Source organism: Mustela nigripes, chromosome 7 (genome assembly GCF_022355385.1).
Source record: "Mustela nigripes isolate SB6536 chromosome 7, MUSNIG.SB6536, whole genome shotgun sequence".
Classification (NCBI taxonomy): Eukaryota; Metazoa; Chordata; class Mammalia; order Carnivora; family Mustelidae; genus Mustela; species Mustela nigripes.
Window position 1 is genome coordinate 97009292 of NC_081563.1, and position 13000 is coordinate 97022291.

General features: G+C 44.8%; 1 protein-coding gene across 1 annotated transcript in view; it reads right to left on the reverse strand.

Annotated features, from left to right (window-relative positions):
- SLC24A3 (solute carrier family 24 member 3) overlaps positions 1 to 13000 on the reverse strand; it is a 483820-nt gene that overhangs the window by 410621 nt on the left and 60199 nt on the right. The window lies entirely within an intron of this gene.

A 13000-nucleotide genomic window follows, 5' to 3' on the forward strand; every position in this document is an offset into this window, starting at 1 on the left:
GAGGGTAGGCTGGGGGGGTTCCTGGGAAGGGGCATGAAGGGGCTTCCTGGGATGATGTATGTCCTAAATCCTGACAGAGGTTGAGAGCACTGTTGTATGCATATGTCAGAACTCACTGATGGTGCACGAAAGATTTGTGCACTTCATTGTGTAGAAATGTTACCCAAAAAGGGTAAGCAATAGACTCTAGTTAATAACATTCATGCTAACCTATGGGAGAGGGAGTGTATTTATTTCTGCAAATGACTCTGAAATACATGCAAATGAAATAAGACAGATTGATGGATGGATACAAGGTGGGCTAGATGAGTAAATGTGTGAGAAAGCCAACAGAGTAAAATGTAAATGATAGGACCTAGGGATGGAGTCTGTGGGCGTTCACTGTAAAATCCCTTCCATTTTTCTGTATGTCTGCAAATTTCTATAATAAATTGCTAGAGTTAAAAACAAACAGAAAAAAAGCTGAAGATAATGTTTTTGAGCCTGGATGGGGATAGAGGGGATACAAATTTGTAAAAAACAAAACAACAACAACAACAACAACAAAACCAGCACATGGAATTGTGGCACTGAAAAAACAATCATTCTAGATCCATAATGGCTACTACTGACAGACTGTGCACCCTTGGGAACCACCAAGCACCAAAGTATTCGTGGTTGGCCCCATTAAAGGAAACGTCTTTTTGTAAGCCACAAACGCACAATGATTCCTGCAAGGGGGCCAATGTTCTGTATGAAGTTAGGGTCAATCTGATTAGAGGGATGGGTACAGCTGTATTACGATTTTCCTTCCTTTAAATTCATCAAATTAGAATTTAACAAATTGATCTCATACTTGTGGTTAAAACAGCACAGGCAGTGGGGGAATTCGGTCTCTGGAATATGGAAGGACCATTGCCCATGGAACATAGGTCATCTCTTTTCACATGATTTGACTTAAAGTTGCGTCCAAAGGGCAGACGCACATGGTGACAAGTGGACAGAACTGAGCACAGAACAAGTCCAGCTTCTTTCCCACCTTCTCACTGCCCTTCACTCCCTCTTCTTTCATCCGCTGGCATCCATTCCGTACAGCCGAGCTTGCATCTCAAAATTCCCACTACCAGGGATTTTCCTGTGGATCTTCCCAGGACAGACCAATATGAATGCAGCTAAGTGGCATTCCCTTTCCCCAAAAAAGACCCACTGGGAGACTGAGGCTGATGCCAACAGGCTGTTCATGGGCAGCACAGAGGATCTGGCCACTAAGAATATTTTTATTTTCCACCTAAGTATGACAGGCATATTTCAGAAATACTGTAGGTTCAATTCCAGACCATGGTGATACAGTGAGTGTCTCAGGCAAGTGAATCACATGACTATTTTTGGTTTTCCAGTGCATACAGAAGTTATATTTATACTCTACTGTAGTCTATTAAGCGTGCAATGGTATTATGCCAAAAGATGTGTGTAACTTGATTAAAAAATACTTCATTGCTTAAAAAGGCTAACCATCATTTAAGCTTTCGGCATGTTGTAATCACCGACCACCATCACAAATATAATTAAAAAGTTTGAAATATGTGAGAATTACCAAAATTAGACAGAGACACGAAGCGAGTAAATGTCACAGGGAAAATGGTGCCGACCGACTTGCTCATCAACCAAGCATTGCCACAAACTTTCAATTTGTTAAAAAAAAAAAAAAATGCAGTATCTCTGAAGTAGAAAGAAGAGAAGTACAATAAAATGAGGTGCGTGTGCAATATTAGGACGTGTCAGATCCATTCACTGTCCTCCCGCAGTAGAAATCTCCATGTCCTAATCGATGTGTGGATAATAACCACAACCTTCCATGCATCACTAATTGAGGCCCTGCGTGCAAAACCCCTTGGCGCATAGCAGGCGTTCAAAATATGGGCATCGATGGTGCAGCCACTCTGGAAAACAGCATGGGGGTTCCTCAAAAAGTTGAAAATAGAGCTACCCTATGACCCACAAATTGCACTACTGGGTATTTATACTAAAGATACAAATGTAGTGATCCAAAGGGACATGTGCACCTGAATGTTTATAGCAGCAATGTCCACAATAGCCAAACCATGGAAAGAATCTTAGATATCCATCAACAGATGAATGGATAAAGAAGGTGTGGTATACACACACACACACACACACACACACATATACAAATATACAGTGGAATACTATACAGACATCAAAATAAATGCAATGATGTGGATGGAACTAGAGGATATTAAGGACATTTGCAACAACGTGGATGGAACTAGAGGGTATTATGCTGAGCAACATAAGTCAATCAGAGAAAGATAATTATCAAGTGATCTCCCTGATATGAGGAATCTGAGAGGTAACATGAGGGGTTTGGGGGGTAGGAGAAGAATAAATGAAACAAGATGGGATTGGGAGGGAGACAAATTGTAAGAGACTCTTAATCTCACAAAACAAACTGAGGGTTGCTGGGGGGAGAGGGTAGGGAGAGGGTGGTTGGGTTATGGACATTGGGAGGGTGTGTGCTATGGTGAGTGCTATGAAATGTGTAAATCTGGCGATTCGCAGACTTGTAACCCTGGGACTAATAATACATTATATGTTAATAAAAAATTTAAAAATTTAAAAAAAAAATATGGGCATCCATTCATGGGCTGAGAACATGCTCTGTGTCACTCTCCATAATGTATTCCAAGGACTCTTCCCAGCAAAACTCGCTGTTTGACTTTTCCCACTTCACAGGGGAGGAAACCAAGGCTTTGAGAGGTTCCATGACTGGTCCAGGATCCCATAGTCCCCGAACATCAAAACAGGACTCCTTTCCAGGTCTGTGGAACCCTGGTCTGCCTCCCCACTTCTACCCTCCATGCAGAAGTATTTTTTAATTATAAACCGCGGGCACCCCTTATCTCCTGATTGTCTCAATGACCCCAACGCAGGGTGGGAACTCCAGGCACCTTTTTACTGACTGAGGTGATGGAAGCTTAACTGAGTCCAGCCTGACTCCTCAGACCCCAGTCCTATGCTGCTCCTAGAGCAGCCTGTCCCCAGTCCTCCACATCCTAATCTCTTCCCTTTCTCAGCCCAGTGCCCCTGATCCCGATGGCATGGACACTGGGTAAGCCCTGCAGGCTCCGGGCTGGGAAGCCAGGCTCAGCTCGGTGCACAAAGGCCTTGGCAGGGATGGACAAGACAAGACACTGGGCGGGGCTCATGTCTATTTCGTTCAAAGTCCGCTTCTAAAAAAAGTCTGCTAATCTTTAATTCAGGGATTTTATTGTTCTATTATAGAAATTTCATCCCAACTAATGGTTTAAACTATATCAGGAACCTCAGAAGTGCCAATATAAAAACCCAGACATGTACTTATTTAACCTTACTCTCCAAGGTGGAATGTGAACTTGTTATGGGCACGAATGGGGCCTGTCCCCATGAATGCAGACTGGAGGGGTGGCCATTGGCCTACAGGCCATAGGGAGCCCCCAGGTAGGAGGTAGCAATAGGCTGGGTCCCTGTTGCCCGAGTGTGCGTTCTGTGGAAGGCACACTTAGTGCACTCAGACATGCCCTCCCTATAGCCCTCAGCCACACTGCTCCGCCTACACACACAGCCTGTTTTCAGAAGTCTGAGGCCCAGAGGAGCTGCTGTGAGCTTCTGGGGAGAGAGACTATGCCTGGGCCTCATCCTACCCTGAAGATCCCAGAGTCTACCATGCCTGAGCATGTCCTATTCAGGTCAGATTCGGAGTGCCAGGGAGAGGCAGTCAGCACCCCAAGGCCTCAGGCCCACAGTCAGCCCTGGGTCAGCCCGGAGGTCCCAGACAGCCCAGGGGTCTAAGAAGGAGGGATAAAGGGAGTGGGAGAGGTGAGCACTCAGCAACCAACCAAGATCTGGAACACAAGATGAGATTCCCTAAAAGGTGAGGCAGGTACATTCTCACCCAACCCTCACAGAAATACATTTTATTTATTTTTTTAGAAATGGGGAGCGAGAAGGTGGGGAGGGGCAGAAAGAGAGAGATAATCGTATGCAGGCTCCTTGCCAGCACAGAGCCTGATGCGCAGCCTGATCTCATGTCTCTGAGATCATGACCCGAGCTGAAATTAGGAGTCGGACACCCAACTGACTGAGCCACACAGATGCCCCCAGCTGGACATTTTAAAATACAGCTAGGTGAAACTCCATCCTGGTGTTTCTTGGGGGAAGGGATCTCAGAAACAAAACCCAGAGAGACCCAAGATGGAGCCTAAAAGTGAACGACCATCTGTGTGACTCACAAGGAGTGAATGAATGAAAGCAGAAGGACTGAGGAACCTACAGCAAGATAGGTCTGGTGTCTTATACTTGGCTGACACCGTCCCTCTGGTTGGTTGGTTGGTTGGTTGGTTGGCTGGGCTCACCCACCCAGTTCTCTTCCTCTCGACCAGATTTCCACGGCCAGCTTTCCAGAGCCAGCCAGTGCATGGAGGTGGGTGGCCGCAGGCCGTGGTCTCAGCCCTGATGGCACCCTGGCCTCACCCGGGAGCTTTCAAACCCCTGAAGCCTGAACTCCAGTCCCAGAGACTCGAGTTGGTCTGGGGTGGGGCCTGGATTGAAAGTCTCTTCAGGGGACTCCAGTGAGCTAAGCCAGGCTTCCTCACACTCGAGTGCACCTCGCAGGCCCCTGGAGAGCTTGTGAGAACACAGAGGGTTGGGCCCACTTCCCGGCGGCTCTGGCCCAGGAGGTCTCAGGTTGAACCCATGAATGTGCATTTCTGACAAGCTCCCAGGGCTACTGCTGTGGGTCTGCCACACTTTGAAAAGAGCCGCCCTAAGGCACCTGAGAGCACGTGCATGAGAGCACAGTGGTGGCCTCCTGGTGATCCCGTGATTTCAGACTCTACACCTACACAAGGGAGGTGACACAGCCCAGCCCTGTGGCCAGAGGCAAGAAAGGAGAGGAGGTGCGGGTCCTCACTCGACTGCCAACCAGAGGTGGACCCTGGAGATGCCCCTTCATGCCCCTCAACCTTAGTCCTGGCTTCATCTGTGAAATGGGTTTATCTGTGGCACAAGATCATTCTGGAATGTGTGATTCAAGAAAAAGTCCCCCAGTCACCTCAGGTATGCTTCAGCACCACCAAGGAGGCAAAGGCAGGCAAGAATAAGCTCCCATGGAGCGGGGGCCACAAGGAGGAAGTGGCTGTCACCACCGCGGTCAAAAGGCCATACAGCTACTGCTGAGGGATGCACCACGGCCAGGAGGGGATGGACGCTTGAGCACACCCCACAGCATTCCCTGCCACCCCCTCCAGTACCTGTGGCCTCCACACACACAGGGAAGCTCCATGCTCACTGCTCTGGGGGGACCTTGCAAACTGTCCATATGTGGTGGGGACTGATCATACTCATCAGCCCCTCATGGGTGCTTCACTCTCCAACCCCAAAGGGAAGCCATTCCAGGTGTAAGAAAGACTGGGCAGTTGGTTCAGATACCCAGAGGCTCTGGGACAAGGAGTTAGTCCAGACCAGTGGATTTCAAGCATCTTTATGGGGATGAATATGACCTCTTCTACTTTACACATGTCCCTAATACGTGGACAGACAATGCCGAAGGTTTTTGATCGTATGTCTATGCATGAGAGAGAAAACTCAGGCAATACCTGAGTTACAGGGCCCCAGGTCAGGAGTGATGTTAAAAATATTTACTAGGATACTAGTTTTAATAAGGCACAAGTACATCTGGGGGAAAGGTCAGGGGAGCAGAAAGAAAGGTGGGGAAATCATTCTCACCTTCACCTCTCCTCCAGGCCACCTGAAGCACCAGTCCCAGGACCTAGAGCAGGAGGTGGCAACAAACGTTCCTGTACAGGGCCACTGAGTAAATACTTCAGGCTTTGCAGGACCCGAGGTCTAGGTTGCTATATTCAGCTCTGCCTTCCTACAGCAAAGGCAGCCCACAAACAACATGCAGATGGATATGTATGGCTGGCTGTGTGCCAATAAAACTTTATTTATAAAAATGGTCACCAGACCAGATTTGGTCAAGGGCCATAGTTAGCTGGACCCTGACTTGAGGAAAAGGGTTTGGAATCAAGAATCCCTAAGTTTCTTTCCACATTTATGACTATGACTCAATTATTTAACCTAACCAGCCTCAGTCTAGATCTAATTTATCTATCAAAAATACAGTCATTCCTGGCCTTCAGGTATTTTTGTTCCAGGAGCCAAACATGTTCCAATGAGCTAGTGAATGTAAAAATGCTTTGAGAATCTAGGCTCCTGTGCAAATAGGCCCATGAAATCATCTAAGAGCAGAGCTTATCACCCTTCCCCTGTGTTTCGGGAAGATTCTATGCACCGTTCATTGGATTAGTCTGCCCAGGCTACTTTTAAAGAATGTGGCTTTTAAGAATGTCTCAGGAAATAAGTCCTAAAGGGATTCTGAAGCTGGAAGAAATAAATAGCGACTGGCCTCTCCTCCCAGAACTGGAAGCTGTGAAACCCTTCATTAGTGTGCAGTAGAAAATCCTGTACTCCTTATTTCATCCTGTGTGTCTCTAGAGTGGCCTCTGAGGCCAGGAAACAGCATTAGTCAGAAGCTTCCTGGGTAATCTCTTGACATGTCTCGTTCACACAGCCATTGAAAATGCCGTACTGGGGCCAAATTGCACTCAATAAGCTATCCATCCTAAAAATAATCTTCATAATCCCACCATGCTCTAGGGTGCCTAAGAGTATTGCAAAAGCCCTAAAAATGACCTCTGTGGGTCTGCCTTCCATTATATTTCAGTAACGAAGGTAATGCAGCTACCATTTAATAAGCACATACTATGAGGTTGCAGCTGTTTACGAAGCTTTCCTTGGCTCGTGATTACCACATCCCTGTGAAGTGGGCATCCTGACTGGCATTTTACAGACAATGGAAATGGGGTTCAAAGAATTTAAGCCACTCACCTGGCACCACAGAGGTTGAAAGTAATGGAATTGAGATTGAGGATCTCCTCTGGAACCTAAGCTCTTATGTTACTGCCAATGGCTTCATGCATCAAACATGCGTTATTTTTCTTAGGGTTCTTGTATTTACAAAGAAGAGAAACAATGTGCAAAGAGGTTCAAATGGGACAATTCTTACCTCACCTGTGATCCTCCCAAGGTGAGAGGAAGAGTCAAATTGCACCACCTTGCCCAAGTGAGAATCAGGAAGGTCAAACCAAGAGCTAAGCCCACCTCAAAAGATGTCAGTCTGGCTTATGATTTTTCTGTAGAGGGTAAAATACGGCTTTACTAATAAGATAAGCATAAAGGAAAACTGAGAAGTCTTTTTTTTTTTTTTTCAAAAAGAAAAACTTGGGGGGAAGAAATAAGATAACAAAGACCAGCTAGCTGTTCACCAGATCTCTCTCTTCTTTGAGGGCACTCTGCTAATATATACAAATCCCAACCTCCTTGGAAGTGAGGAGTTGTCATGTGACTGAGCCCTGGCCAGTGGCATGTGAGCAGGAGTGAGAGGAGTGAGGATCTAATCCCTTAAACTCAGCTATGCACAATCTTCCATGCCTGTGCCTCTGAAAGCAGAGAGAAGCACAACACCCTTGGGAACCAAAATGTAAGCCTGGGAAAGTCTCAAAATGGAAGGCTTCAGAATCCATGGACCATCTCTTGCAATAGGGCCACCCAAAGGCCAGAACCTTCCACAAGAATGAAATCCTTAACTCTGTGTTAAACTCTCACATCTGCAGGACTTATTTGTTAATGCAGCTACCCTTACCCAATCTAATTCCGTAAGGAGTCTGATACAAATTAAAGAGTGGATCACAATAAGTTCTTAACTTATTGCACTTAAGAGTGTTAACAGCTATTATGTGAATCATTACGAAAATCATAACTGCAAAGAAACACTGTTGAAAGCTCTGTAAGCTAGTACAATAAGGAATAGATTTTAAGACTTTTAAAAAGAAACCTTAGTTCTTTTTTTTTTTAAGATTTTTAAAATTTATTTGACAGAGAGGGAGAGAGAGAGCGAGCACACAGGCACAGGCAGGGGGGGCAGGAGAGGGAGAAGCAGGCTTCCCACAGAGCAGGGAGCCAGGGTCTCAGGATCATGACGTGAGCTGAAGGCAGATGCTTTACCAACTGAGCCACTCAGATGTCCCTAAAAAAAACCTTAGTTCTTTCCTGGGTTCAAACCCAGGGATAAAACACAGAGGCAATCTGAGATTTGTCATTCTTAATATTTTGTATATATTCTGTTAAATAAAAAAATATATGTTATATATGCATATTACATGTATATATGCATATATATGTATGTATTTTTTTTTCCTTAAGTAAGGGCCACAGCCAGTGTGGAGCCCAATGCTGGGCTTGAACTCACAACTCTGAGATCAAGACTTGAGCTGAGATCAAGAATCCAACACTTAAACCACTGAGCCACCCAGGCACCCCTAAAATGTATGATTAAAGTTAATTTTACCTGCTTCTTTTTACCTTTTTAATGTAGCTACTAGAAAATTTAAAACTGCATCTGTAGCTTGTATTCTAATTCTATAGGACAGTGCTACACCAAATCATGTAGATGTCAGGCTATCTAATTATCCACATGTATTGAGTATCTATGTATGGAAGTTTGGTGGCAGGGGGCTCTAACCTGTTTCTGACAAGTGCTGTGACCTTAGGAAAGTCATCCATCCCCTCTGGATCTTTTTTTTTTTTTTTTCATGTAAGAGATGAGAGATTCAGACTTTTCATATTTTGTAGATTGGTCATCCCAGCCCTATGATTATAGACCAACTGGCCTTTTTTTTTTTTTAATTTTAATTTAAATTCCAGGTAGTGAACACACCACGCAATATTAGTTTCAGGTGTACCTATATTGATTCAACACTTGCATTCATCACCCAGGGCTCATCACGGAATGTATGCTCCTTCATCCCCATCACCTATACCACTCATCCTCCCACCCACCTCCCCAGACCAGCTGGCCTTGATGTTATGGTTTAAAGTAAAAAACCAGTAGGACTCCAGCACTTAACTTTGTTCATGACCTACAACATGAACCAGTCTGTGCTGCTTCCCAATCTGTGGACATATTCATCCCTTGAAGTTACCCATATTGCTTCACTTATATGGACCTCTGGCTTCCCTCCTCTACTACAATTCATACTTGATTCTCAGATCATGTACTTCCTGGACATTCCAGTAGACACCTGATCCAGTAAACACTCCCAGCATGCCCCAAAGGTACCTACAGCATAGGCCCAAGGATCTTAGACCCAACTAAGCCACACAGAGAGAGGGAGATGAGCCCTTTTTCAAAAGAACATCCAGTGATCTCAGAGTGAGACTCTTGCCAAAGGCTATCATTTTAAATAGCTCTTTCTTCCAAAGTTTATTTGAAGGAGGCACTCTGAGGAAAAGCTCATTTCCTTAAAACATCAAAGAAACTAAAAACCAAAAGATGATAGATTTTTCTGGAGACAGACTTCGAAGTGTATAAATAAAATTCTGCAAAGTGTACAAATAAATACTACAAAGAGTTCATTTCTGCTACAGTTGTCCACCACTCTCAATATTACATTTAGCTAACTTAATTTTCCATGGATAAAATTTATTCAAAGTTAAATTTCACTTAATAGGTCATCTGAGTAAACAGTTTCAAGTGTTATTTGCCAAAAAACAATATGTTTCCAGGCTCTAAATGAAATCGGCAGTGTCAGGCTAAGAAAACAACCTTAAAAATTCACAGAGGACTGGAACAATTGCAGAAAAATTGGAGCCCAGAGCTTCGTCTTTTTCATGCAGTTCTGGAGGCACAAAAAAATTACCAATTTCCACCAAAACCATGTCTTGGAGGGGCAAGGAAGAATGCTATTTAAAAAAAAATCCAGAATACTGCAAAACAACATGTCTTTAAAGTCGCAGCTGCCATATGAAGAATGTGTCATCTTTGTGTTACCACACCAACCAAAGACAGCACTGACATTATATTAAGCACCCTGCATCCTGATCGTCCCCTGGGCAGGTACTCTGGGCACCTAGTTTTGAGAAGAAGGCAAAGAGGGAGATGGGGGATGGGGCAGGGGAGGGGTAGAGGAGAAGAGGAAAGGAGAGAGAGGGTCCAAGGAGGGGGTGGGGTATGATATGGAATTTTGCAAATGCAAAGAAGTTATTTAGGAAAACGGAGCAGGTCAACTTGGGGTGGATGTCTTCATTAATCTCTCTTCTTGAAATGTTGTGGAACTACTGGATTTGTAAAGTGGAAGAAGTAGAAAGAATAAACTAGTTGCAAGCCTATTTCACAGATGAGGAAATTGACATTTGAGAAGCAAAGTAAGCCCCTATCCTGAACAGAGATACACCCAGGATGGAGATCATTCCATCTCCAGGCTCTGAATATACTTACTCTAATGGCACCTAAAGTCATGGGTTCCTAGAACACAGTCTGAGAAGGCCAGTGACATGATGAGTAGCACTAGGTGTACCTTATGACAAGAACCAAATTAATTCTTGCCTATGACCCTGACACCATTACTCACATGGTCATGGGCCATGCTGGCATCCCAAATGCTCAGGCCCCCTAGTAAATAATCACTACTCTGAGCACAGAGGGAAGCCTGATGCATCATCTTTGGAAGTACACTCTTGTTCTGCTGACATCATCACAAAGCAGAAGAGAGGCCAATCCAGAAACCACATGGCTTCCTTCCTAGCCTCTACACTGAAGACTTTTGAGAGCAGACACTACTGCATTCAACCAGTACAAGCAATATTCCTTGCCTCCAGGGCCCTCTGACCTCTTAAGGAAACCTGGGCGACTAGGCCTTGGCTCAGTCCAGTTCAATCCCACCCTCCCACAGTAAGTTAGAGGTAGAGAAGATGAATACTACTGTATTTAAATTCCAAATCCGATGTTATGAGTGCTGTTGCTCTCAACACTTTTGCATAAAATATCTGTTCTATGAAAACTGAGAAGCAGACTTCCAACAGCATTCTGGAAAGAGCACCAAGGCTACTGGGGGTCACCTGTGTCTGTGGTCACATTTTGACCACGTTCTTGTAGAAAGAGAGCATTCCTCAGAGGTGATGTGCTTATTACCATAGCGAGATCTTTCAAGCTTTTATGTACTAGAAAATAGTGCTTGAACCTCTCAGCCCACCTTCCTGATGGGTCAGACCTGGGCCACCTGAGGATGTGGCCTGTTGACAGAACAAGAGGAACAGAATGTGCCCATTCCTATGAGGAGGGGTTGGAGAAGGTATCCATGACCCACCTATAATGGAGGAATGGCTGCCCCCAACAGCTAGCAATTCATGAGGGAACTCCTACTACAGAACTACCACACACAGGGCACTAAGCTGGTCATACTTCATGACTTCATTACCAATTCTCACAGCAGTCATGAAAAGTCAGAATGGTTACCTCAATTTCTCACAGAAGCAGAGAGAGGCTCAGAAAGCCTATTTTGCCCAACGCCCACAGCTTCTAAGCTGGGATTCAAATCCAGGGGAGGGTGATTCCAAAACCCAGGAAGAGACGAGCTCTCAAATCTACATGTCCACTTTATATCCTTGAGGTGCCTGCAATTAAGCTAGAAAGATGGCAGATGGAAGCTCTAGACCTGCCCATCCAATAGAACTTTGTGTGATGACAGAAATGGTCTACGATCTCCAATATGGTAGCTATGAGCCATACACAGCTATTAGGTATTTGACATGTATCTAGTGCAGTTGAGAATCTGAATTTTTAATGTATTTAATTTGACTTAATTTGAATTTAAGTCACTACTGAGTGTCCATATTGGACAGCACAGTGAGAGACATTTTGTCCAAAAACATTTAGCAAAAAGAATGGTCACAGCAGCCTGGGATGGTCAAGGCAGGTCTGGTGAAGAACAGAGACTCCAGGCAGGCCCTTGCTGTGTCAGGACTTAAAAAAGACCCCTCCTCTTTCAGGCATGATCACCTTCCTTGTGGTCTTTGGCTCTGAGGTCCAGCACCCAGAAATCAAGCCCAGTTCCGATAGCCCCCAAATGAAGACACTGAGAATGTTCCTTCTGAGTCTTTATTCTTTCTGGACTAGCTCTGAGCATTATGAGCTCTAGTTCTCCTCCTGCTACTCTCTAGAAACCCTTCCTCCTCTCTCCCCCTGTGCCTTCTCTGTCAACACCAAAAACCTGGACATCTTCCTTTCTACCTGGGGGCTGAGTCATTTCCTCTCTTGAAATGGTTTTAATGTGCTTTATTCTTCTACACCCATCACTCTGAAAAAGATGCTTCTTGATACAATGAACAATGCCACTCACAGAGACAGCACCCCCCCCCCCAACATACATCTCTCAACAGGGATCAGAAGCCCTTCTATCACCATTGGCCCTGAGCATGGTGGCTGACCTCAACCCGAAGCCAGTCACTGTACTGCAAGTGACTCCATTCTTTCCCATACCAAAGGTATACCAAAGGTGCCAAATGGCCTCCTAGTCTAGTATTTCTAGTATTTCTAGTCTTCTGACATCTCACTCACTACCTGCCTCTTAGTTATCAGAAGACACTGAAAAATATTTGGCCACATGAACAGATCAGCAACCAGGGTTCTTGCTGCATCTTTCTACAAAAGGCTCTGTTGGCTCAGTCTGGCACTCAAACCCATCACATCCATTTTTTCTTCTAGCTCATGGAGCAGCCATGTGCTTCACTAACCTTCAAGGGTATTCCTTCAGAGCATTTAGTAAAAGCCACAGTAACCCTGAATTCTCCAGCTTGAGGAATATAGACGATATAGCATTGTGGGTTGTTGTGGGTTTGGGATGGGGGGATTGCTGGTAATTGATTTTTAATTCTTTCCAGCTCTGCCTAGGAACGGACTATTAAAACTCTCAGGATGGTGGTGAAGGACACCTCTATCAAAAAAAAGGCAGACACACAACTTCACAGAGCAACTTCTGTTTTCAAAGGTCTAAGGTTCTTTGGGCTGCAATGAAGACTATTTATATCTTTGCAGTGTGACACTAAAAATGAGACTGGCCTTTGG